This window comes from Alexandromys fortis, unplaced genomic scaffold (assembly GCF_014885135.2).
Source record: "Alexandromys fortis isolate MF-2015 unplaced genomic scaffold, M_Fortis_MF-2015_v1.1 scaffold_3, whole genome shotgun sequence".
NCBI classification, from domain to species: domain Eukaryota; kingdom Metazoa; phylum Chordata; class Mammalia; order Rodentia; family Cricetidae; genus Alexandromys; species Alexandromys fortis.
The window spans coordinates 1,215,664-1,239,637 of NW_026067909.1; positions in this window are offsets into that span (position 1 = coordinate 1,215,664).

A 23,974-nucleotide genomic window follows, 5' to 3' on the forward strand; every position below is an offset into this window, starting at 1 on the left:
TTGCTAGTTTCTGTTATTTTGGGATTTTTTTTGGTGGTGGTGGTGGTGGTGATGGTGGTATATTGTGTGTGTTTCTCTTCTTTGGGATTTACTGGTGTGGGATTATCTACTTCCTATGGTTTTGTGGGTGTGGCTAATTTTCTTGGGTTGGAGTTTTCCTTCTAGGACTTTCCGTAGTGCTGGATTTGTGGATAGGTATTGATTTAACCTGGTGTTGTCATGGAATATCTTCTTTTCTCCATCAATATTGATTACAAACTTTGCTGGATATAGTAGTCTGAGTTGCTGGTATAGTAGTCTGCATGACACCTGACCAGGACTGTCTGACTTTCATTGTTTCTACTGAGAAATTGGGTGTACTTCTGATAGGTCTGCCTTTATATGTTGCTTGACCTTTTTTCTTTGTAGTTTTTAATAATCTTTCTTTATTCTGTATGTTTGGTGTTTTGATTATTATGTGGTGAGGGGACTTTTTTTGATCCGGTCTATTTGGTGTTCTGTAAACTTCTCGTATTTTCACAGGCATGTCCTTCTTTATGTTGAGAAAGTATTCTTCTCTGATTCTGTTGACTATATTCTCTGTGTCTTTGAGCTGGACTTCTCCTTCTTTAATTCCTGTAATTCTTCGGTTCAGTTTTTTCATGGTGTCCCATATTTTGTAGATATTCTGTGTTAAGCTTTTGTTAGGTTGAACATTTTCTTTGACTGATATATCTATTTCCTCTATCATATCTTCAACAAGAAGTAGGGCATTCTCTCTTACATCTCCTGTATTCTGTTGTTTATACTGGCTTCTGTAGTTCCTGACCATTGACCCAGATTTTCCCTTTCCAGGTTTCCCTCAGTTTGTGTCTTCTTTATTGCTTCTATTTCCCCTTTTCAAGTCTTTAAACATTTCTTTTACCTGTTTGATTGGTTTTTTTTCTTGGTTTTCTTTAAGGAATTTTTTTTTATTTCTTCCAATTTTTTGTTTTTCTTTTCCTCCACTTCTTTAAGGGAATTTTTCATTTCCTCTTAAAGGGCCTCAATCATCTTCATAGTTATTTTTAAAGTCGTTTTCTTCTGCTTCCTCTGTGTTAGGATGCTCAGTTCTTGCTGTCGTAGAACCATTAGCTTCTGATGCTGGTGTATTGCTCTTGATGTTATTGAGTGTATTCTTACCCTGTTGTCTACCCAACTCTTCCTCTAATTGGAACAGGTGGGGCCTGTGTATCAGGGGCGTCTCTTTTCCTCCATTTGGTGTGGTTGGAGGCTATGGCTTCCTTGAACATTCCGTCAGGTGTAAGCAGGGCAGAGCCTTCTCTAATCGTTCTTTCAGGTGCCCACAGTCAGGGCTCAGGTGGTGGCTCTTCCTGGTGCTGGTGTGCCTATTGCTCTGATGATCATTCCTCTAGTTGCAGTCGGGGTTGAGGCTGAGGCTATGGCAGTCAGACAATCTCCAGAGGTCACTGCTGTAGCTGTAGCCACTGCTGAGGCTTCCTCTCTGGGTCCTGCCCACCACGCTGCTGCCGCTGAGGCTTCGTGTCTGGGTGGCCTGCCTGCCATGCTGCTGAGGCATCCCCTTCCCGGTGGCCTGGGAGTATTTAAGAAAACAAAGAAGAATGGAAGAAAGGCAGGTATGGGAACAGGGACCTGACAGTGGCAGAATGAGCTGCCTTCACCTCCCCTGCTCCCCGAGGCCTCTCTCACTTCTGCTTCCCTTTGCCTTTAGTCCCCTCCATCCCCCTTCACCTGCCAATATCTTTTTTCAGACATTCAAACTGGCTACCTCCATTCCAGGGCCTTCCTCCCAGGAACCAATCCCAGATTCCTTAGAGAGAGATCTGATTGGTGCCCCTGGATCAAGCCTTCTTTCTCATTTAATCCCTGTGACCCAACAATGGTGGGTCCAAGACTTCACCTGACTTTGGACCCTCCCACAGGGTATTTGTGGGTGAGCAATCCCCCTCCAAGGTAGGAACTCTCCCTAATGCTAACCAGACTCTTCCATCTCTTCAGTCCACTTAATACTTCCACAGTGGACCTAATCCTGGCCTTGACCCTTCTTCCTCAATCCTCTTCTTCTTTCCCAGTAGTGATCCCCTCAACCAATGACATCATATTCTCATCTCAATCTGACTTTCTATACAAATGCCCTTCCCCATCCTTGCGATGAGACTGATACTCATATCTGCTGGGTCGAACCTGAGCCTCTAACGACGGGCCTGAACCAGATGGGGTGAAGTGTCGGAGCCAACCTTGAGCTCCTGCCCAGCTATCTGATGCCTGGAATTTCACCAACTGCACTGCAACCTGTTATGATTAATATTAACAGCCAACTTGACTGTGTTTAGAATCACCATGGAAACACACCTCTGGATGTGTCCACAGGGGTATTTCTAGAAAGGTTTAACTGAAGAGGAAAGACCCACCCTGAATGTGGGTGGTACCATCCCACGGCTAGAATTAGGGACCCATGAACTGAGAAGCCAGGTGAGCACCAGCGTTCATCACGTTGTGCTTCCTGTTGGGGATGCTGTAACCAGCTGCCTCACGTTCCTGCCGGCATGCATTGCAACCCTTCGTAAAGTGAGCCAAAATAATTTCTTTAAGATTGTTTTTCAGATATTTTGTCATAATAACAAGAAAAGTAACAAATACCTGACCCTACACTTGCAATGTACTGTTGCCTTCAACCCTGCCCCAACCCTTCCAGTCTGTCACTGTCTCTTTTAACAGCCATAGGCCCCTACCAGAACCCCCCAGCCCTAATACAGGCGCTAGGACATCGGGAACCTCTTGTGCACCTCCTCTCAGCTCCAAGTCGAAGAAGATGAACGTGGTCTAACTTCCAACAAACCCCAGACCTGTCACTGCCTCCAGACACCTGAGGAACCACCCTAGACAGAGAGAAGGGCATGGATTTCCACTTTGGCTCTTATGACACCCAATCCTGCTGAGCAGGGAGCTGGGCCCCTCAGCCCGGAAATAGTCTTGTATGATACAAAGAAAATCAGCATCACCCCCGCAGGGACTCTGGCTGACCATGTTCTGCTGGCCCTGGAAAGAAGCAAAGAATTTGTTGGATAGCGAGGCTGTTCATCCCCCATAGCACAGCTTCTCAGAACTGGGGGTATCCCCCAAACTCAGTATCAGTCAGCTACCCACCCATGGGGCAGCCCCGGGTGACAAGAATCACTTCAGAGGCTGAGCAGGCTCACTGCCAAGGCGTAAAATAACACTTTCAGGGCCACGGTTATGAAAACTATTCATAATTCCGCCTCTGTGGGAGAAAGTCCAGCTTGCTTTTCTAACAGTTTCTCAAGAAGCAATATGACTTCCGGAATCCAAAGGCCCTTCTTAGGAATGTTCTAAGGCCAAAGCTCCCTGGCCAGGACAGGGAATGGAAGTGTCAGATTTCCAACTATCTGTTCCAGGAAGCTATAATGCTACCACTGTTAGACAACAGTCAGTAAACCAAGGAAGACATGTGAAGGCCATATGCCAGGCCGAGGGTGGAACCTACTATATGTCCCGTTTACCTTGGCCTGAAGCTGTTCAGTTTCTCCAGCCTTCCACTTTGGAGACACAGCCTATGGCAGATAGCCCTAAGTTCCCCTCATTGTACCCTAGGCCTGCCTCTAACTCAGGAGCATGCTCAGTGGCCAATGCCAGATGACTTCACTCTCACCTGACCAGGCATTGTCAGCCTTACACCTGCATGTGTGTTCCCCGAAATATGGAGCCTCCTCTGGGCAAACACCATAGCCATAGTACAGAAGTTAAGCCCGGAGGCAAATGTGCAGGTAGCAGGGTGGAAGTCAGTAGTGTGCTGGCAATTCTGTTCTTGTCCCAGAGGCCAGTGGCATCAAGTATGATGACCACCACAGCACCTTTGACTACCCTTGTCTTGGTTTTCCTTCCTTCGCTAGTGTCTGCTCTCCCTACTTCTTACTTGCTTCCTGCAATCAGCTCTGGTTCGTCTCCCTATACCCTCTTATGCCCAGATCACAGGGTCCCCCCAAAACCAACTAGGAGACCAAGTCCTGTATGTAAAAACAAGAAGCCTTTATTCAAGTTTGAACTTGGACTCTCCGGTGTGTCAATGTTTGGTGTGACTGGAGAGCCCAGAGCTCAGTTGGGGGTAGGGTTTTTTGATGTGGGTTGTCCTGTATACGTGTTGCTTTTATTGGTTGATGAATAAAGCTGTTTCAACCAATGGCTTAACAGAGTAAAGCCAGGAAGGAAATCTGAATAGAGATATTGAGAGAGAATAGGCAGAGTCAAAGAGATGCCATGTAGCTGCTGAAGGAGAGGATTTGGGAGACTTATTGGTAGACCACAGCCTCGTGGTGATACACAGATTAATAGAAATGGGTCAATTTAAGATGTAAGAGTTAGTTACTAAGAAGCCTGAGCTAATAGGCCAAACAGTGTTGGTATTATTACAGTTTCTGTATGATTGCCCGGGTCACTAAAAAGCAGTCTCTGTTTACATTTTTTTATAATAGCAAAGGTTGGGGTGAGGGATTTCTAAGGTTCAAGACCCCTGATTGGCTGACATTTGTCTAGGGGTGTCCTGGTGAAAAGCAATGGGTGTGTGCTGGCAGGTGATCCTGTCTATAGTGGTTGGAATGTTAGGAATTTCCTTTGGATGATCTGTTCCTGGGTGGTGTGTGGGTAGTTTCAATTTGTAATCTTTCTTGAAACCAGGTATTGCTTTAGGTTAAACTACTGAGACTCAGGCCTCTATTGAGATTGTTATGGCCGGGCCCTACATATCTAAGTCTCAAGCCTTGCCTCCCCAAGAATCTCAACCGAAACTTTGGTCTTCTGCCCACCCCAGGGCCTTAAAGGAGCCCTGGTCCCATAAGGCTCTCCATAAATTGTTGCAGGAATGTTGAGAAAGAGAGGGCTTTGTGTGGCGAGTGGAGGTCCCTGTAGGGAGCCACAGAAAACAATTACAAAATGGTTTTGTAACTCAGTTTGCCTGCCTGAGGCCTCCCTACACAGCCTGGACTGCCTCTCTGTGGAGCACAGTCAACTAAGTCAACCACACAGGGCCAGAAGGCCAGGGTTGGCACCTGTCTCTGGACCCATGAAACTCCTATCACACTGACTACTACCAGACAGACTTTACTCCTGCCAGCCCACAAATGCCTTCCCTGGGAACATCAGAAGCAGGGCCAACTTTCAGTCAGAATCCAATAGGATCCTCAGTGCAGCTCTTTTGAGACTGGAAAAAGGGGAAAGGTGTTCTTGCACCCCTAAAACACTAGACTCACACAGGTGTGCAGGCAACCCCTGGCATCCCTTTCCCCAACTCTTTTCAGAAAAGTCCCTATAAAGGAGAAATGATATCTCCAGCCTCAGAGTTTGGACCAAAGGAGTATGTGAGTAGGAGGCAGAGGCCATAAGGATCTCAGCAGGGGCTCTAGTCCCTGAGATCTCCTTTCAGCTTAGTCCAAGCCATCCCTCTCCATCCCCCAGGCCTTGGTTTACCCCAAAATGAAAGGAAGACGTTCAGCAAGACATCCAGGGGACAACCCTGCTCTAACAATTGTTTGGAAGACAGAAGACATCCCACAGAAAGGATATTCATTGTTCTGGTACCTGAGGAAGGCCATGTACATAGAGGGTCCTCTTAGAGAATGACTTGGCTCCACTAAACATCCTGTAACAGAGAGATACGTTTAATACGTGAAACCCAGTTTCCCTAACTATGTGATCCCCAGAGTCTTGTTTCCAAGGATACCTGTTATTTCTAAATTTCCCTAGGATACAGGGCAGGAAGAATCAGGCTTATAAAACCAAATTCCCACACAGAGCAACAGGTGTGTTCAGACACTGGTCCAGGATGATATCCCAGGAGCAGAGGAAGGAAGCATGAAAGCCTTGGCCAGCTGCTGGCTTCCATCTGTGACTTCCCTGCAGGTGCTCAGAAGTGGCACTGGCCCAGCAGGCCTCAGTCAGAGCTTTGATTCTCTCTCCGGGCCTCCGTTTAACCAGTGATGAAGCTGGGTATCCAGGGAAGGAATCCAGAGGCTGCCGAGCTCTGAAAGACTGTTAACCAAATCACATGCCCAAGCAGATGAACATGGAGTGGCAGGGCTTGCCCATCTTTGGAGCCTTATCCTCCTGGCCCCAGACCTACCTCTTTGCATGTGCCCTCCTTCCATCACCCTCCTGCCCTGGAGCCCACATGATAGAAGGAGAGAACCTACCCCAAAAGTGGTCCTCTGACCTCTCTATGCATGCCATGATGTGCATGTGTATGTGCATGCAAAGAGAATCACACGAGCACAAATAAATACATGTAAAAAATTAGCTAATCATGAGCATGATGGTGCACAGCTCCCAGCATAGAGGAGGCAGAGGCAGGCAAATCACTAGAAGTTCATTGCCACCTGGTCTACATAGTGAGTTCCAGGTTAGCCAGGCTACTTATTGAGACTCCATCTCAAGAAAAAAAATTACACAAACACAAACACACACACACACCTCCCAGGCACAATGAGTACCCAATAAATATTCCTCAAATAAGTTTGAGAATAAATAAATGAATATATGAACAAAAGATACTACATTAAAGATGTCCTGTGGTGGGGCCGGGAAGAGGACACAGTCAGTAAAATGCTTGCCACATAAGCCTGAGGAACAGAGTTTCTTCTGTTCTCAGAACCCACTTTAAACAGCCAGTGTGGTATTGTATGTTTGTGATCCCAGCACCAGACAGGTATAGACAGGAGACTTCCTGAGGATCATCGGCCAGCCAGCCAAGCCTACTTGGCAAACTCCAAACTGGTAAGAGAACCTGGATGATATCTGACCCAGGTCACCTAGGGTTGTTCTCTTGGGGGTGGGGAGGTGTATCTGTGTGTGTTTATATATGTGTGTGTTATACATGATGCATATACACACATGTACAAACATGTACCCACACCTGTGCATACACACAAATATGCATACATGCACACACACAAACAAAAGATTGGAGTCTTGTGCTAGGGAAGGAAGGAATCTGAGCTTGCCAAGCAACCATGAACAATCTCAAAGAAACACAATACTCATCCTAAGTACCAAGCAAGTTCTATGGGAATGTGCTGGGATATGGGGATGTGCAATTAATCAGTTCTCCATGGAGTTCATGACCCAGAAAAAAAATTAAGAATTACTTCCCTGAGGCTTCAAATGCAGTGATTAATGAAGAAGCTAAACAATACTGATTTGTTTCCCATGGCCAAATTCTGGCTCCTATGGATGAGGCTAGGGCCAGATGTTCAGTTCAACCATGATGTCTGCAACGTGAGGAATGTAGAACCCTAAGCTTCATCTACCATGTCTCCCAGTGCACAGTGAAATTCCCTGGACAGCAGACCCTAATAAAGCCACGCCATGTGAATCTGTGATGGCCCTCCAGAAGGTCATCAGTTCTCATCCCCGGTCAGGAAAGGGGAGGGTGTGCCTGAAAGAGGTGTGGTATTTTTCTGGAGAAGGGTCCCTTCAGACCACTCCATCCCCTAGAGGAGCGGGGTGGTGATGAAGTTCCCTGCCGTGTGTTAAGGCAGAGGAGGAGAGGGAGGGTGGGGGAACTGGGTCTCCCATTTATTCTGCTCAGCACCAAAGGGAACAAGTATTTCTGGGTTCTCATAGAATCTTCTTGGTTTCCCTAAACTCCAAAAATTATTAGGCTGCAAGGAAGCGTTCTAAATGCTAAAAGAAATCTGAAATATAGCTATGTTGATCCAAACTGGAAAAGACAATGTGTCCTCCGACAGTTAAGGAATATAGACCGCTAAGTGGCTCTCTGGGGTGTGTTCAGATGTCTAACACATACTAGGGAAGAGAAGCACTCAGTCAGACATGCTTGCCCTTAAGAAGTCTATGCAAATCTCAGCCAAGCAGCATGTGAGAGGCTGGGATAATTCCTAGATACAGGATTTCATCAGGAGACAGAGCTATGTAGAAGATGCAACTCAGCTGTCAGCGCTGCTGAAAATGAACCTGCCAGGGAAGTAAGTGGAAATCGGGGTGAACATTCTAGAAGGAACATCAAAAGAAATGTGTCTATCTGTTGTTGGGTGTTTTCTTACCCTTTACTCTTTTTGCTCCTTACTCTTTGGGAGCCCGCCACCTATCTCCCAAATAAACATACAGAGGTTTATTATTACTTATGAATGCCCAGCCTTAACTTGGCTTATTTCTAGCCAGCTTTCCGTAACTTAAATGATCCCATCTCCCTTTTGCCTCTGGGATTTTTCCTTTTCTTACTTCTGTAATCTTACTTTCACTCTTACTTTGTGGCTGGCTGGGTGGCTGGGTGGCTGGGTGGGTGGATGGCTGGGTGGCTGGGTAGTTGGGTGGGTGGATGGCTGGGTGGCTGGGTGGCTGGCTGGATGGCTGGGTGGCTGGCTGGATGGCTGGGTGGATGGCTGGATGGATGTCTGGCCCCTTCTTTTCTTGCTCCTTGATTTCTCTTGCTTTCTAATGTTCTTCTTCTATTTATTCTCTCTGCCGGCCAGTCCCGCCTATTTCTCTCTCCTGCCTCACTATTGGCCATTTGGCGCTTTATTAGATCAATCAGGTGTTTTAGACAGGCAAAGTTACACAGCTTCACAGAATTAAACAAATGCAACATAAAAGAATGAATCATATCTTTACATCACTAAAACAGGTGTTCCACAGCATAAACAAATGTAACACATCTTAAAATAATATTCCATAACATCTATCCTTTATATATTAATCTAGTGTTGATAAACAATGTACCCTAAAGCAGAGATTTAAAGCAGCAAACACCATGTCCCAGATTCTGTGTTCAGAACCCCAAGGGTGACTTAACAGGTGTTCTCCCTTAAGGTCTCTCACAGGCTACAAATACAACTGAAGGCCCAACTGGGGGAGAATTCTCTCCCTGGGCCCTCACAAGGCTAATGAAATGTGTTTTGGGACCAAGGTCACCTACAATCATGACCACATGGGCCCATAACAATGACCATCCAGAGCAAACAAGTAAGAACCAGGAGCAAGATGCAAGCCACTGCTCACGGTGCCCTAATCTTGAAGTCATCGTCCCATCATGTTGTCACTTTCTGTGCATCAGAAGTCATTGCATCTCAACACAGTCTCAAGGGGAAAAGGTTGCACAAGCCAGGGGACAACTGCAAGAGGAGAGTGTTAGCGACCAATTTACATGACACCTGCCAACCCTTGAGCCCAATAATGCCACTTGCTGGAAGGATTCTTAAAAGGAATAATCTCCAGAGGGCTAGAGAGATAGCTCAATCAGTAAAATGTTTGCTGCCCAAGCATGAAAGACCTTACTTCCATCTCCAGAACTCATGTTAGGAGAGAGAGAGTGCCAACACTGGGGAAGTAGAAACAGGCAGATCCCTAGGCCAGCCAATCTAGCCCATTTGGCAAATTCCTTTTAGAGGCCTTGTCTCAAAAGACAAGGCAGATAGCGCCTGAGGAATAATAGCTGACATGACCTATGTCCTCCGCACATGTGTGCACATACACAGGCACATACATACAACGAAATAGTCAGATGAGTAAAAAGACACATAGACAATGTTGCTGTTTAAAATAACTTACAAGTGAAACGCATCTGGGATGCTAATTTGATGACCACCCAGCCACCAACACAGACTCAGAAGAACATTTTAAGTACATCAGAAAGCGCTTCCAAGTTCAAAACGCTGAACTGAGGGGGGCTGGAGAGATGGCTTAGTTAGCAGAACTTGCTACAGAACCATGAGGATCTGAGTTCAGATCCCAACACACACAAACTGAATGCCGTCTTGCAGGTACCTGTAACTCTATCACTGGGGTGGAGGAGGAACAGGCTTGCAGGCTAGCAGCCTGACTTGGAAAAAAAAACCTGTGAGATCTAGGTTCAAAAACAAGGAGTGAGGCAGAGAATGATAGAGAATGCCCAATACCTTCTAAGAGCAAGCACAGCCAAAAATACACACACACACACACACATCAAATCATTGCAATGTGAATCTAATATTCAAATACAGAAAAATATAAAAGAAACATCTACTTTTAAACATTTGGGAGGGAAGGTTGAGGAACAGGACTCCATATGATTTTCATTTCTTTTTTATTTCCTGTCTTCAAAATTTGTACAATAATCATGTACTCCTTTTACTGTAAGAAAAGAAAAACATTTTTTTAAGGTTCCCATTTCCTTTAGGGGATTTACAGAAGAAAGTACTATGCTTTCTTCTACAAGCCTAACTGGAAAAATAAGAGGAAAGCCGGAACACGAGCCAGCATCTCAAGTGAAGAGCAGCTAAGCAGTGGTGTTCTGCCACTAAGGAATAAAAGAGAAACACACCTCTGGCCATAGCACGGTGCCACTGTGCACACTGACAATGTGCACACCGACAATGCAGTTCCGTGAATATGCAGCTTAGCAGGCAGACATTCTTGGGTTAGAGAAACTTAGAAAAGGCTGAGCCTCTCTCTAGACAGGCATGGCGCCAACTCAGGGAGCACAGCGTGGCCAGTGTACGTGCTGGATGTCAGCCCCAAGGACATGGGCCCTTGTCCTTGTTGTGTCCTGTATGTTTTCACTTGCCTCTGAAAGCCACCCCAGGCAGAAAAGCCTCTGATTCCCACTATGAGAGGCAAGTTGGCAGAGATGTAATTTCTTTGCACTGGGCTCCAGCATTATCATCCTGTGCCCATCCCTACCCAAGGAGAAAACCATTAGCAATACCATCTTCATAGAAAATAACACACCTGTTACATGTGTTCCCAGTCTAAGACCAAAGGTTTGAGGATAAGGTTCCCAAGTCTTCTGCAGGATGCCTGCCTTCCTGTGCAAGCCTGGCTTAGGATGACAGTCCCCACGTCCCATGTCCTGTCCCTCATACTGGGCTAGGCTTATTCCACACAGCCTCACCTTCCTCTGCAGGGCTTCCTGGACTCTGCGTCTGACCTGAGCCTCTGCCTCTTTTACCTCCTCCATCCAGGGGATAAGTTGTAAATAGGACTTGGGGGCAGGGACTGCTAGCTATCCTGTGGGGTGTCATGCCCCGGATGTTTACTTTATGCCAGATGTAACAACTCGTTTAGCCTTGATTTTCCAATAAGAGGCGTGAGTCACATAGCAGGAGTGAATTGTCTTAGGCCTCACAGCCAAAGGAAAAGCACAACAGACTGGGATTCCAAACGCATCAGATTTGCCCATGAGATTCAAACTGTGTCTGATTAATCCATGGTACCTCTTCACATTCCCCAGATAGAAGAGGGAAAACGGAAACATGGATAAACATTAGAGCACCCACACAACTTTGTGTGTGTGTGTGTGTGTGTGTGTGTGTGTGTGTGTGTGTGTGTGTGTGTGAATGGCTAACAGGGTAGATGGAAAATCCCAGCTGGGTGTGTCTCTAGGGAGAAACTGGGAAATGATCCTACCAACAGAAAGCAGATGGACACCTGAGGTTGATCCAGCATCCACCAGCAAAATCCCCTGGCAAAAAATCGCTGTTGACGGCAAGTCCACTTACCTGAGAGAGACATCAGTGAGAGAGACGGGAAGGATCACCGCAGAGAAGGCTGTGGCTCTTGCAACACACAGCAGCCTTGTATTGCTGGAGCACTCACCCAGCCGTTCCAGACCTGTGTCCGTGTTCCAAACCTTCAGGGCACAGACTCGGGTTCATGGCTTGGATGGAGCAGATGCGCCATCCTTCCGTGTGGACAGTCAGTGGGCAGGTGGGAGCTGGTAAGGGCTTGAAAAAAACATTATGAGAAATGCTTGATGATCCAATGTGGCAAGAGAAGGAAAAGCTGCTGCTTCATACCACCCTTAGAGACAACAGACCACCCAGAGCAGCCATCTTGACTTCCCAGAATGCCCTGGGTCAGGAAATCAGCTCAGCCTAAGCTCATTGAGAGATGATGAAGGGGAGAGATAGGAAAGAGGGAAAGGACCAGATGTTTAAGGCACAGACTTTGTTCCGTGTGCTGGTTAATGTAACCCTCTTTACCTTCCTACGGCCCTGGGAAGTATGCAAGCAGGGTCTCCCTATTTCTCAAAGAGGAGATTATATCTCTCAGACAAGGGCCATGTCACCCTATCAAAAAGGGCCTTCAGAGATGACCTCAAATACACAGATCTGCTATGAAGTTCACTACCCAGTAGTCCATGGCCCATCTGGTACCATACAGACTGAGGCCCACTGGGTAACCAAACACAGCTTAAAGGAACCAAAACAGGAAACATTAGTCCCAGAGTCTGTTCAGGTCCTCGCCCTGGCAGCAATGTCTTGGCATCTGAACCCCTTCGGGGCCCGTACTTCTGCACATACCTTGGGCTGCCCCTGTAACTGCTCTCATCTCATGCCTCTGAGGGCTGAAAGACAACTTAGTCTGTGTTTTAGAAGGGAGGCTGTTCACCATCCACAACAACTGTGTCTCTAAGGACCCTGCAAACAGTGTCTGCATGTCGTATCTCCCGTATCTGACCTGCTCCAGGAAGGCAAGGTCCTTCTGTGAGATCTACGCTTACACAGCCACCCTTAGTGAGCCAGGAAGGATGCTTCTGTGGCTTCCAGAGCCCAACACCCCTTGTTCCACACTCTTGGAGAAGCAAGATTCCCTAAGGTGGCTGGATGGGTTTATATACTGTTAACCCTTTAAAGATCGGGTAGTTGAGGAGTGTTGTTTTTTCTCCGCCCAGAGAACTGCTCAGAGAGGTACAGGAAGTTCCTGCTGCCAGTATCCCTCAGGCAGCTTGGATCCTTGTTCTCCTCAGGATAAAGGTCTAACAGACATAGAGAGATCAAAGTGTATAAAGGCATTAGTCACTCAAACTTGGGCAATGCCTTGGGATCCCATTGTTTGTGTTCATTGCCCTCTCTCTGAGGGAAGCTAAGCCAGCAAACCTTGGCTTAGGACATACATACAGTGACAGCTTCCAGGAAGAAGTGGCAACCAGCTTAACTTCAGGGGGCAAAAGGTGCTGAAAGCCACCTGGAGCCCTCTTTCTCCACCCCTTCCTTGCACAGACACGAAGAAGCTGAATCCATTTCAGCACATTCAATGTGCCATGGCTGATTAAGACATGGCCCCCTTGCCAGACCAGCTTCCTGGGGGCCCTGCTCAGCCTGTCCCCTCTGCCCCTCCCCCAACAGGTCGTGACTCCTCCTCTCAGGTACCTCCCATGCTCTCTGTCTTTATTTCTCCATCTGCATGCTGGTGAAGGGGAGCTAGGTCTCAGCAGCTATGATCCTCTTTTCAGTCTGAAAGGCTGTTGGCTCTGGACCCAATTGGTTAGGAGAAATCAATCACAGACAATGGCCGTGCCCCTCTGGCACCACTCCTCCAGACCGGGTTCCCATCCGCCTGTCACCCTCCACAACAACCACTTACAGAATTACCAAGGAGCCAGCAGCAGATCAAGACAGGAGGAAATGGCACCAGCCCATAGAACAAAATGGATTTGAACTTCAAATAGAATTCCAGCCTCTTCCCGTGGGCAGATTCTTATCATTTGTATTTAAACCCACTGTGAAGGGGTGGCTGGAGGCTCTCTTCTGCTCCTGGTATTGGACAAGGTTGTCCTTGAACTTCTGATACTGCCTGCCTCCACTTCTAGAGTGTGAAATTACAGGTGTAAGTACAGGCACTGCCAGCCACAGGGCTGCACAGAAAGAAATTCTCTGGGAACTGAGCAGGGGAGGAGGAGAAATGGGACAAACTGGCATAGTTGAGATTTAGGAAACCTGTGTGTTTCTATTTTTATGTGTTTTAGGCTGTTTACAGCAGAATAAAGCTGTACTTATTCATGAATTTGATAGTCAAAAAAAGGGGGCTTTTCAAAGATGCCAAACTATAACCCCTGGGGCAGCGAATCACCACCAACCCTAACAGTTCACACTGGCTGTGGACAGCATGCCCCTGATTTGGGTCTGAAGGAAGGGAGGGGATTCCCCCTGTCTTTATGGGGTGCTCAAGAGGAGGTGGTGGAGGGACTATGAGGAGACCTAGTGAGCAGGAGGTACTTCTGGGGCCTGGGACTTCTTGCACAATGAATGGGACAATGGCAGGTGACAACCCTAGGACAGTGCCTCCCAGTTCACAAGAAGCCATCTTAGTTCTACACCATACATTCTTCCTGCTCTCAAAAGACGCCAGGAGCATAGGTTTGTGACCCTAGGGTCTGCACTCCCTGCCAGACTAGGAAATGGAACTGCTATGTTCAGCTCGGGTCTGCTTTTCTGGAAAATGGAAGGAAAAGGCCTCACCAGTATCTTTGCAACACAGTAACAGAAGAGACTGGTGGGGAGCTGGCGTTTCCCACCAAAGTTTTCAAGAGGACACCTTCCAGCAGGTACCCCCCTCCTAGATAGCTCTTTGGGCATCAGAACTGAGGACCAGAGGCCCTTTCAGAAAATAATGCCCGCTTCCTTTAGCAATGGGCAAACCAACAAAAAGAAAGGAAATTGAAGCCAACGCCAGGGCTTTCTGGAGTCTGTTCCAAGGCACCTGACTCAGCAGTGATGCATTGTGAAGAGAGACAGCTTATTCCCACCCCCAGCCTTGTGAAGAAACCAGAGCACAGTGAAGGCTTCATTGGATGTTGGTCTGTAGGGATAGCCTGGATGGGCAGCCTTGTCGGGGTCATGGAGCAACAAAAGGCCCTTGATGGGGAGAGTAGCCTGCATACAGTAAGAACCAGTGGACCCTCCATGACAGGCCTCAGCAGGATCAGAACTGGGGACTCTAGGGAGCCTAGCATTCAGCCCACAGTGCAGTGGTATGAATGACCCTAACAGCAGTGATTGTGCGCATGCTGTGCGCATGCTGTATCCCTGCTACATGCTCCTTTACTGTGTGTACACCATGTGCATCCTGTGTGCCCGCTACATGCTCCTTTATGAGGTGACTATAACCTCTTCTAAACCAAAGTTCAGTGAGACTGAGGAACTTGTCCCAGACCAAACAGCCAGGATATGGCAAGGGCTGCAGCTTGAATCGAGATTCCATTTTTTTGGTAAGATTTATTTTCCTTTTATTTCTAAGTATATGTGCATGTCTGGGGGGGGGGGTATGAGCCTATGCGAGTGCAGCTGCCCACTGAGTCCATGGGCCTTGGATCCCCTGAAGCAGGAGATCCCCTGAAGCAGGTGGTTGTGCATTGCCCAATGTGACTGCTAGGAATTTAATTCAAGCCCTCTGCAAGGGCAGCAAACACTCTAAGCCCTTGAGCTATCTCTCTGGGCCAGCGAATCCAGATTCTTAACCATTCTCTTTTAGAGCCTTTCTAGGGAAACAAGAGGATTCCCAACAGAAGGGATGTGAGCTGGCTGGAAGGCGGTTGCTGAATCATCCCCTCCCACCAGCCCCACTGCAGGCAACATTTGCTTTACAGGAAGGGTCCAGCTGGGTCTGACTGAGGGAGTCTTGGCCAATCTAGGACTGCAGTGGTATCCCGAAATCAGTCAGTCTCTATCCCACCCCCAACAGCCTCTCTGGCACATAGTAGGTGTTCAGCGATTGGTCCTGGGTGAACACATGGTCACGTGGTTTTTTCCTAACATACAGCTCCACGGCGTCCAGCTTCTCCCTTCCAGCCACATTGAAAGACAAAATGAGACTCTCTAAATATTTGCATGATTGTAATCCATCTTGAAACTGAGATGTGTTTCCCCAAATTACCTACTGTGTCTGGTTTCAAAGGTGTCACATTCTTGAAGTCTTTAGCTTCAAGACAGAACATGTCAGATTCTGACAGTGAAAATGAAAGGTATCCCTGGGTGCTTGAAAAGATAGTCGCTGAGCCAGACAGCTTACCCTCCCTAGAATGAGACCTCAGTTAGAGCCATGCCCCTCCTGCGTGCTGGGAGAGCTCCTGCACGGTGCCAGCCACTGGGCCTGTCATTCTGTTCATTAACATGGGAATAGACTTAATAAATCTCATGGCTATTGATGTTCTGATACCCAGGGTATGTATGAGTCTACTTACTCAAGCCCCAGTCATGGGCTGGAGAGATGGCTTAGTAGGGAAAGTGCTTGTCGTGCAAGCAAGAGGATCTGAGTTCAATCCCTGGAACCAAGCTTAAAAAGAAGGGGCAAGGTGGCATAAGCTTGTGATCTCTGAGGGACAGGCAGAGACAGGTCTTAACATCTAGCCAGCCGAACATAATCAGACAACTCAGGACAGTGAGAGACCTTGTCTCAAAAGCAAAATAGAAAGCACCTGAGGTTGATTTCCGGCCTCCAGATGCATAGACGCATACATGATCCTACACACACACACACACACACACACACACACACACACACACACGAAGTGGGGAAGGGGACGGAGACAGATAGAGAGCCTACCACCACAGTACTGTTCCCGTCCCTGGAGATGGGCTCATGGGTGAGTTTTGCATCCGAAATCAAAAGGGCATGTGTCAACAGGGCCCTATAGCCAGCCCCTCTAGACAGCATTGAGTCCAGCTGCAGGGATGATAGGAGTTGGGGACAGGAAGATGATTGTGATATATAGGTCCTCACATGAGTAGACTCCCCAGGATTTTGGGTCTGAGAGAAGCTTAGGTGATGTGGGCTGTGAACATTAGGCCAGAAGCAGATACATAGCTAGATGTCTAGTTGCCACCTCTCTGGGGTGACCATCAATTTGACTTGGTTACAAATTGATCCCTAGGCTATATATCTTCACTAGGGACAGTACCCTCTGTCCATCCCCGGCCTGGCATGGAGAGAGTAGGAAGAGAAAGCTGTAAGTAGGCTTAGCATTAGTCTGGGAGGAAGCCTTGAAAGCAAAGCTAGAAGACCCATGTCTTCGCTGGCTTCGAGGTGGTCTCTATAGGGGCATACACCCAAGAGCAAGATGGGCTTGGCCCGCGTTCTGACTACACTGCCATCTGTAGGAGCTTGGGAAAGGATTTGGCCTCTGAGAGTCTCAGCTTTCTTGGCTCTTAAGGTGACTTACAGCTGTGTTCAGTTCTGCAAAGCATAGTGAGATTGAGCAAATGGTCATAGTGACCAGAAGGCACTGATGTTTATGCATGGTGCAGTTGTTGGTATAAGAGCCACTATGCCCTCTTACCTTCTGCCATACCTGCCAACATTCCTGTTATAGAAACTTCAATACCATCTGGTTCCGTGTCCCAAAATGCTTTGGAGGAGAGGATTGTACAGCATGGGAATAACTTAGGACACATTCCTCCGCCCCATCTTCTCCAGGGACACCTTGCCTGAGAGTCTACAATAAGTCACATATAGTAACAACGGGTGCACTGAAGATAAACAAGGGCCCAGTGGCTGTAGTGAGGAAGGACATTAAGTGGCCTTCTACGTCTCAGAGATTTGTTTCTAAAAGTGGTAATTCTCCTCTAAGACAGAACCTAAGGTACAGATAGACACCATCTTTCCTCAAGAATTAATAATGTTCCCTAAGAGAGACAGCCCCATCCCCAGACATCCCACAGGGCCAGCTGGACCACTCTCTTTTGACCCTCTGGGAGGCCTCCTAGCTGCGGGATTCATTCTTCATTGGTGCCCTCTGGTGGCTGGGTGCCTGCCGTGAGTGAGGAACTTTCTAGTATTCAGCATTTGCTTCTACTAGAAGGAAGTGAGGGAAGCAGGACACCCTCTTTTTTTCAGACAAAGAAATTAAGGAATTGAGACGTGAAGTGACTCCCCCATACAGACTTTGCTTGGTTGTGTTTCCCTCAAACAAGTGGCTGATAGATGATAAAAAGGAGATAGGCCAAACTGGGACCTGAAGGGCCAGGTGCATGCCTACCTGTAGAGCTCCCAATGGGACAGAGTCTGTCTGTCTGAGCCTCCCTCAGGGGCTGGAATCAAAGATGGGTTGACCTGGAAAATGGTACCTACTATCCTGGCAGTGAGAGGGTCCAGGACTAAGAGGAGAAAGCACTAAGGGAAGAGCACCCACCTCAGGGTGCCAAGCCATCAGGAAGGAACTCAGGGTATCCGGGTATACCTGCACACCAGACACACAGGGAAGAGCTACCTAGACTCTGTCTCAAACATTTGGGGGTATGTGTAGACCAAGAGCACTGTAGTCTATCAAAAACACAAATCTCACCAGCTGGCTTCTGCTTTACCTCAAAGCCTCCCTCCCACCATGCTGTTACAAGCTTAGGGTGAGCTTGGTACTCAAATGTATTATTCTTCTCACCCAAGAGCCAAGTAGGGATGCAAAAACATTTCAAAGGGGCGACTCCTGGTACCATCAGATAAGAGAATGGGGGTACAGATTGGAGCCCTGGTGGATGACTCTGCCGTCTCTGGCATGTGACCCTGGCAGAATACCTCTTCTACACCCACCACAGCTTCCCTTGGATTCTTGGGATGATCAGCTCTACAGGACAGACAGAAACATTGCCAGTGCTGCCATGTGGTACCTACCAATACCAACTGAGCAGTAATAAGAGAGAGGTTGAACTATCTTTGTGACCCAAGGCTGGTCAATATTCTTTCTAGGTCTGGTGCTCTGGTGGTGGGAGAGACAGAGAAGAGAGAGAGAGAGAGAGAGAGAGAGAGAGAGAGAGAGAGAGAGAGAGAGAGAGAGAAGCAGTAGCAAATTTGGTTTAGACACCTAATCCCATTTAAAATTACTTGACAATAAACTTCTCCCTGAAGTACATTTCAGTGACTGTGACATCATTGGATGACCAGTCACCTCCATCCTGCTAGGTTAGCACAAGTATATGCACAGCGGAGGTGCCCAGAGGCCCAGGTCCACACAGGTAACAGCTCCTCCTCAGGCTCATAGAAGACCTGCCACCAGCTCATGAACCAGCCTCGCTCAGCCTCTTTGTCAGTCGGGGGGCAGTCCTATATCAGTCTGAGCACCTATGGGGGTGCAGATCCCTAGAATGGCCCTCAATGCTGCATTTCTGACTCGAAATGGAGCATCATGTTGGGTCATGATAAGGGAAAAGGAAGCATGGTGGGGGTCACTCCCTTGAACAAGATTCCAGGATGGAATCTAGAGAAAGCCTGCCTCTGACTTGGAGAGTCTGCTCAGGATGCTTCCCAGATCCTGGAGTTGCTGAGATTTGAAGTATGGCTCCGCCCAAAGCTCTGAGACTAAGCCATCAGATTTAGAGCCCAGATTGGCCACTTTCCAACAGGGAGTCCTCAGCAAGTTTCTGAGCCCTTAGGGGGCCCTGTGCCTCATTTGAATAGTAAAGATGAAGGCAGCCAAACCTTACTTGAGTTGTAGAAATGATAGTGCTGGGACTTGTCACCAGGATGGTCTCATGTCATCTCCCATTCAGGATCTCAGGCTGACCAGTACAGCAAGAAATATTTCCTTCCCAGGTGCAGGCATTCTTAGAAAGTTAACATACACATACAGCACACACACACACACACACACATGCACACGCCACATCTATAGGTATACTGACATATACACATACAACCACAGACTCACATATAAGCATACTAGTACCCAGAGACTCATATATATATACACTCCCATACATGTGTAATAACAATCATGGTCTCGCTGACATACACAGATACTTAGCCTTGTTGACTTACAAACTCGGATTCTCATGGATTCACAAACACATGCCACATGCACAGTAAAATACATGGACACAGAAGACTCACTGATATTCAGACACACTGAATGTACATGTCACTTCTAACACAGATACATTGATACCCACAGACTCAGGAACACGGAGATGTACACACACACACACACACACACACACACACACACGCACCACTGAGGTTCAGACACCTCACTTCCTCACATAGAGACTTCCATACCCGATGGCCTAAGAGGGGGCTTTGCCATGAGTGATTGGATGTTCAGAGTTTACACGCGCGGACACTTACCACATCCCTGAACCCACTCCATCTCAGTCAGCATTCCAAGCTGAGCCCAGGATCTGAGAAGTACTTAGCCTTACACACTTATAACACTAGCAACACAGGGGACACCATGGCTTGGGCTCACGACCTTCTCAAAATGTCCCAATATCAAAGGGCTGTGAAGGAACCACCCTGTGTCGTGAAACAGAACACATCCCAGGCCTCGCTCGTTGCCCTGAGCCACTCTTCATCTGGAAAAACTTTGAAGCTAGCATTTAAATGTCAGCTGTCAGAAGCCCATCAGCCCTACAGCTGTGGACCTCAAGCCCTAGGAACCAGAAGGGCGGGGATCAATAGCAGAACCAGAGGCTGCCCTTGGCTCCTCAGTGGTTCCTCCCTGCCCAGACATGCCCTCCCTAGACTTCACCCTATAAGGTGGTCCTGGGCCACAGCACAGCAGGCAGCTCCAAACAACCTCTGTAGTCTGGACCTTCACCGTTCCCTAAAGTCAGGCCTGTAGCCCCTAGGGCTCCCAGCCAGAGGAACTGAAGCCTGGCATATGGAGGCTAGTGTAGGAAGTGGGGAGGGGGGGGAGGTCTAATCATTCAGAAGCACTGTAAGATAAGAGGGAATACAAGGTTTCATGTGTAGTATCAGAAGGTCTAGGTGTTTGTGGCAAGGCAGGTAGGCCTGAGACCCAGGATCCAGGGGGGCTAAGCGGAACCAGGCTGAGGACCCCACTCAGCAGGAACTGCGGCAGACTATAAACAGGGGCTTCACTCAGGGCTTTCCGAGGAGCAGCCAGCTGGGTACCTACCTGACTTAGCTGCCACTGTCTAGCTCCTCTACCCCTGCCATCCAGTCAGCATCCACTGAGAATCTCATCACATGGAGACATCTCCCGTTGCCCCTTACTCCCCATCCTTGTGTCTAAGCGGCCATCAAGTGCCCTGGACCACTGATGCCAGGAACTTCCCTCATATACATTCAATTCTCACCAGAAGATCCTGGGCTGAACCAGATGCTCTGTGGGTTATCGATCATATCTTGCAGGCCAGGAATGCAGGCAAGACAAAGCTGGACAGCTTGTCGCTACCCCACAGTGTCAGGGCCCCTGCTGGTGGGACCCTAAAACCGGCATCAAGAGTCATCTAATCGACTTCTGTCCATGAGGACCTCAGTGGACCACTGACGTGGATATGAGACCTCCCTGCAGCCTGCTTCCTCTAGCACGCAGTCACATGGGCACAGCCAGCTTTCTTTAGAATGGACACTCGGGGCTTCCAAAGGGCATGTCCTGAGCAAGCCAGGGCCCAGCCTCTGAGAATTATTGCTTCTGCTATGTTCTGTCCTAAGAGAGTTCACCCAGTCCAAGAGGAGCAGACATCAACACCAACTTGGTAGGAAGTGTCAAAGAATATGCAGACATATTTCTGAGTGATCCTTCACTCAGCAAACCTCCAGAGGGGCTATGCAGTCCTGGTCCACCTGACTCCTCGGCTCATCTGCTTGCCTCCTAAAAGACTTGGTCCTAGCCCAAAGGCTGGAAAAGCAAACCCATGTCCAGCTGTCTGCATCCAGCCCTGCCCTTCCAAGCATCCATCACCAATAGTGTGGTTCACAACAGCAGCAAATCCAGTTGCTCTGGGACTCAACAACTTCCCATAAAGCAGAAACTAGGGTTTAACCACCCGAGGGGCAGCATTGGTTACTGTGCCTGCAGCGCCCTCTGCCTCTGCCCCAGCCACATTGCGCTCCAAATCCTCCACTATCTCCTGCTCTATCTTTGTGTCTGCTAGTTTTCCAACCTGAGTTCTTTCTTCTTCTTCTTCTTCTTCTTCTTCTTCTTCTTCCTCTTCCTCTTCCTCTTCCTCTTCCTCTTCTTCTTCTTCTTCTTCTTCTTCCTCTTCCTCTTCCTCTTCCTCTTCCTCTTCCTCTTCCTCTTCTTCTTCTTCCTTCTTCCTCCTTCTTCCTTCTTCTCCTCCTCCTCCTCCTTCTTTTCTCTCCTCTTCCTGAAGAAACCTTAGAAAACAACTCATATTCACCCTTCAAAACCCCACTGCAATATCACAGCCTCTGTATGAGCACGATACAGGTGTAGGCTAAGGGTTCTTAATCTTGACTGCATGCGAGGCTCAAGGAAGGCACTGGTCACTGTCCTAACTAACTCCATCTTGGCTCTGGCTGGCTCTGGGTTTGCTTCTTTCACCTTTCCTCTTGAGTCACCTTGGTTTCCAGGGACAGAAGGACTCATCGATAAACACATCCGCTATGTAGATCCGATGTGACCTCAAGCAATGGTGAGCCTGCAGGACAGATGCCTCCCAAATAGGGGCAATTATCAAAGCAGGCATTGTCTCCTGAGAAGCAGAGAGCAGCCCTGCCCCCACTCCAAGCCGTGACAGTCAGAAGACTTCTCCAGATCACCTTGCCGCACCAGATAGACAGGAGGTGATGATCAACCAGATCCCATGGGCCAGCACGGCCTAATCATGCAGACCTCTCACCCAGCTCTAATGGTCATGTCGGGGGTCAGTCGGCCCCTTTAATATTCTTTCCCATGTGGCCACATTGATTAAATCTCTCTGCTTGTCACCATCATGAGCTCTGTAGTTGGCATATTGGGATAGGCAGCAGAGTCCAGCCTGTTAGGGCTGCAGGGGGCAGGAGTTTTGCTCTAAAAATTTGGTAAGAAAGAAGGTTTTTTAATTTCTAAAATTTTTATACATATATATGATTGATTGCCTGCACATACATACGTACGTACGTGTGTGTGTGTGTGTGTGTGTGTGTGTATACCTATGTGCCCACAGAGGCCAGAAGATGGCATTGGACCTCCTGGAACTGGAGTTATAGGTGGTTGTGAGCTGCCATGTAGGTGCTGGGGACCAAATCCAGGTCCCCTACAAAAGCAATAAGCTCGCTTACTGAGCCACCTCTCCAGTCTCAGTCAGCAAGTTGTAACACATACTGGTAACAAAGTGCCAATCTGTGACATTCTGATTTGTGACTTAGGGACTGCCACAGGCTTGGCGACCCTCAGAACTCCCTTGAAAGTTCTGCAGCTGAGGCTGAGAGGCACTGACATAGGCCAGTGGCTCACAGTGTCACACACAGCAACCACCTAGGGAATTTCCAAGGTGTACACACCTTTCCCCAAGATCCCCAACTCAAGTCTGTCAGATCAGAACTTACAGGGGTGAGGCCCAGCTCACAGCCTGGATGCCTTCTAAACCTCCCCAAGTGTCCCAGCATGCTGCCAGGGCGGGGAAAACTGGACGGAATCCCAGCTCCCACACAAAAGCGTGCCATTTGGACGTAACTCAGACCTCCATCTAATCTTCACACTGTAAATGACCTTTATCCCAGTGTGAACCGGGTCACAAGCCTTTGCTTTGTTTCCTGAGAATGTCACAAGAGAGTCTCTTGCTTCTAAAGCTATTAAATAAATGCAAAAGATGAGTAATTTAAAGATTGATTCCATGCACATAATAGATGCTCAGTAAGTACTCACTGGATGAATTAACTAATTGATCCATAGACCTCTAATTCCACACGACACAAAATACTTCCTTCCCTCGGGAGAATGCTTCCTTGAAGGCAGGTTGGGGACCCAGCCCGAAGCAAAGACAAACCAATGGATCTATGAACAACCTGCAAAGTCCCTCCTGGCTATCTCTTCAGTCTCTAGATATGCAATGGGTTTCCAAGAAAAGAGAAAAAAAATCTCACACATCACTTCTGCTAGAAGGAAGATGATGTTACAATTTAATCATGCAATTCATTAATCAGCTCCCCTAAGTAGTTATGCATTTTGGAGGCTTTTTCATTCACAGGGACCCAGAGGTCCCTAGCTGCATCTTTACTGGAACTTCAGGCCCTGTCCAGTGCCACTGAAATACCCAGACTCAGTTTCCCCAAGGATTCCTAGAAGAATGTGGCCTCTGCTCTGAGACCAGAAAGAAAGAACCATAGTTCTCGTTCCTCTGACACGGCCACCGGAACCTTGCCTTGCTCCAGCTGTGCTTGCAACTGATCTGGAGCTCTGATTGCAAGATTCATCCTGCCTCATCCCCACCCTCTTTCCTGCAGCTGAAGCCCAGGGGAAGTAAGCCCACATTGCGAGACTGAGGGTGCTGGAGTCAGAAAGGGCAGAACT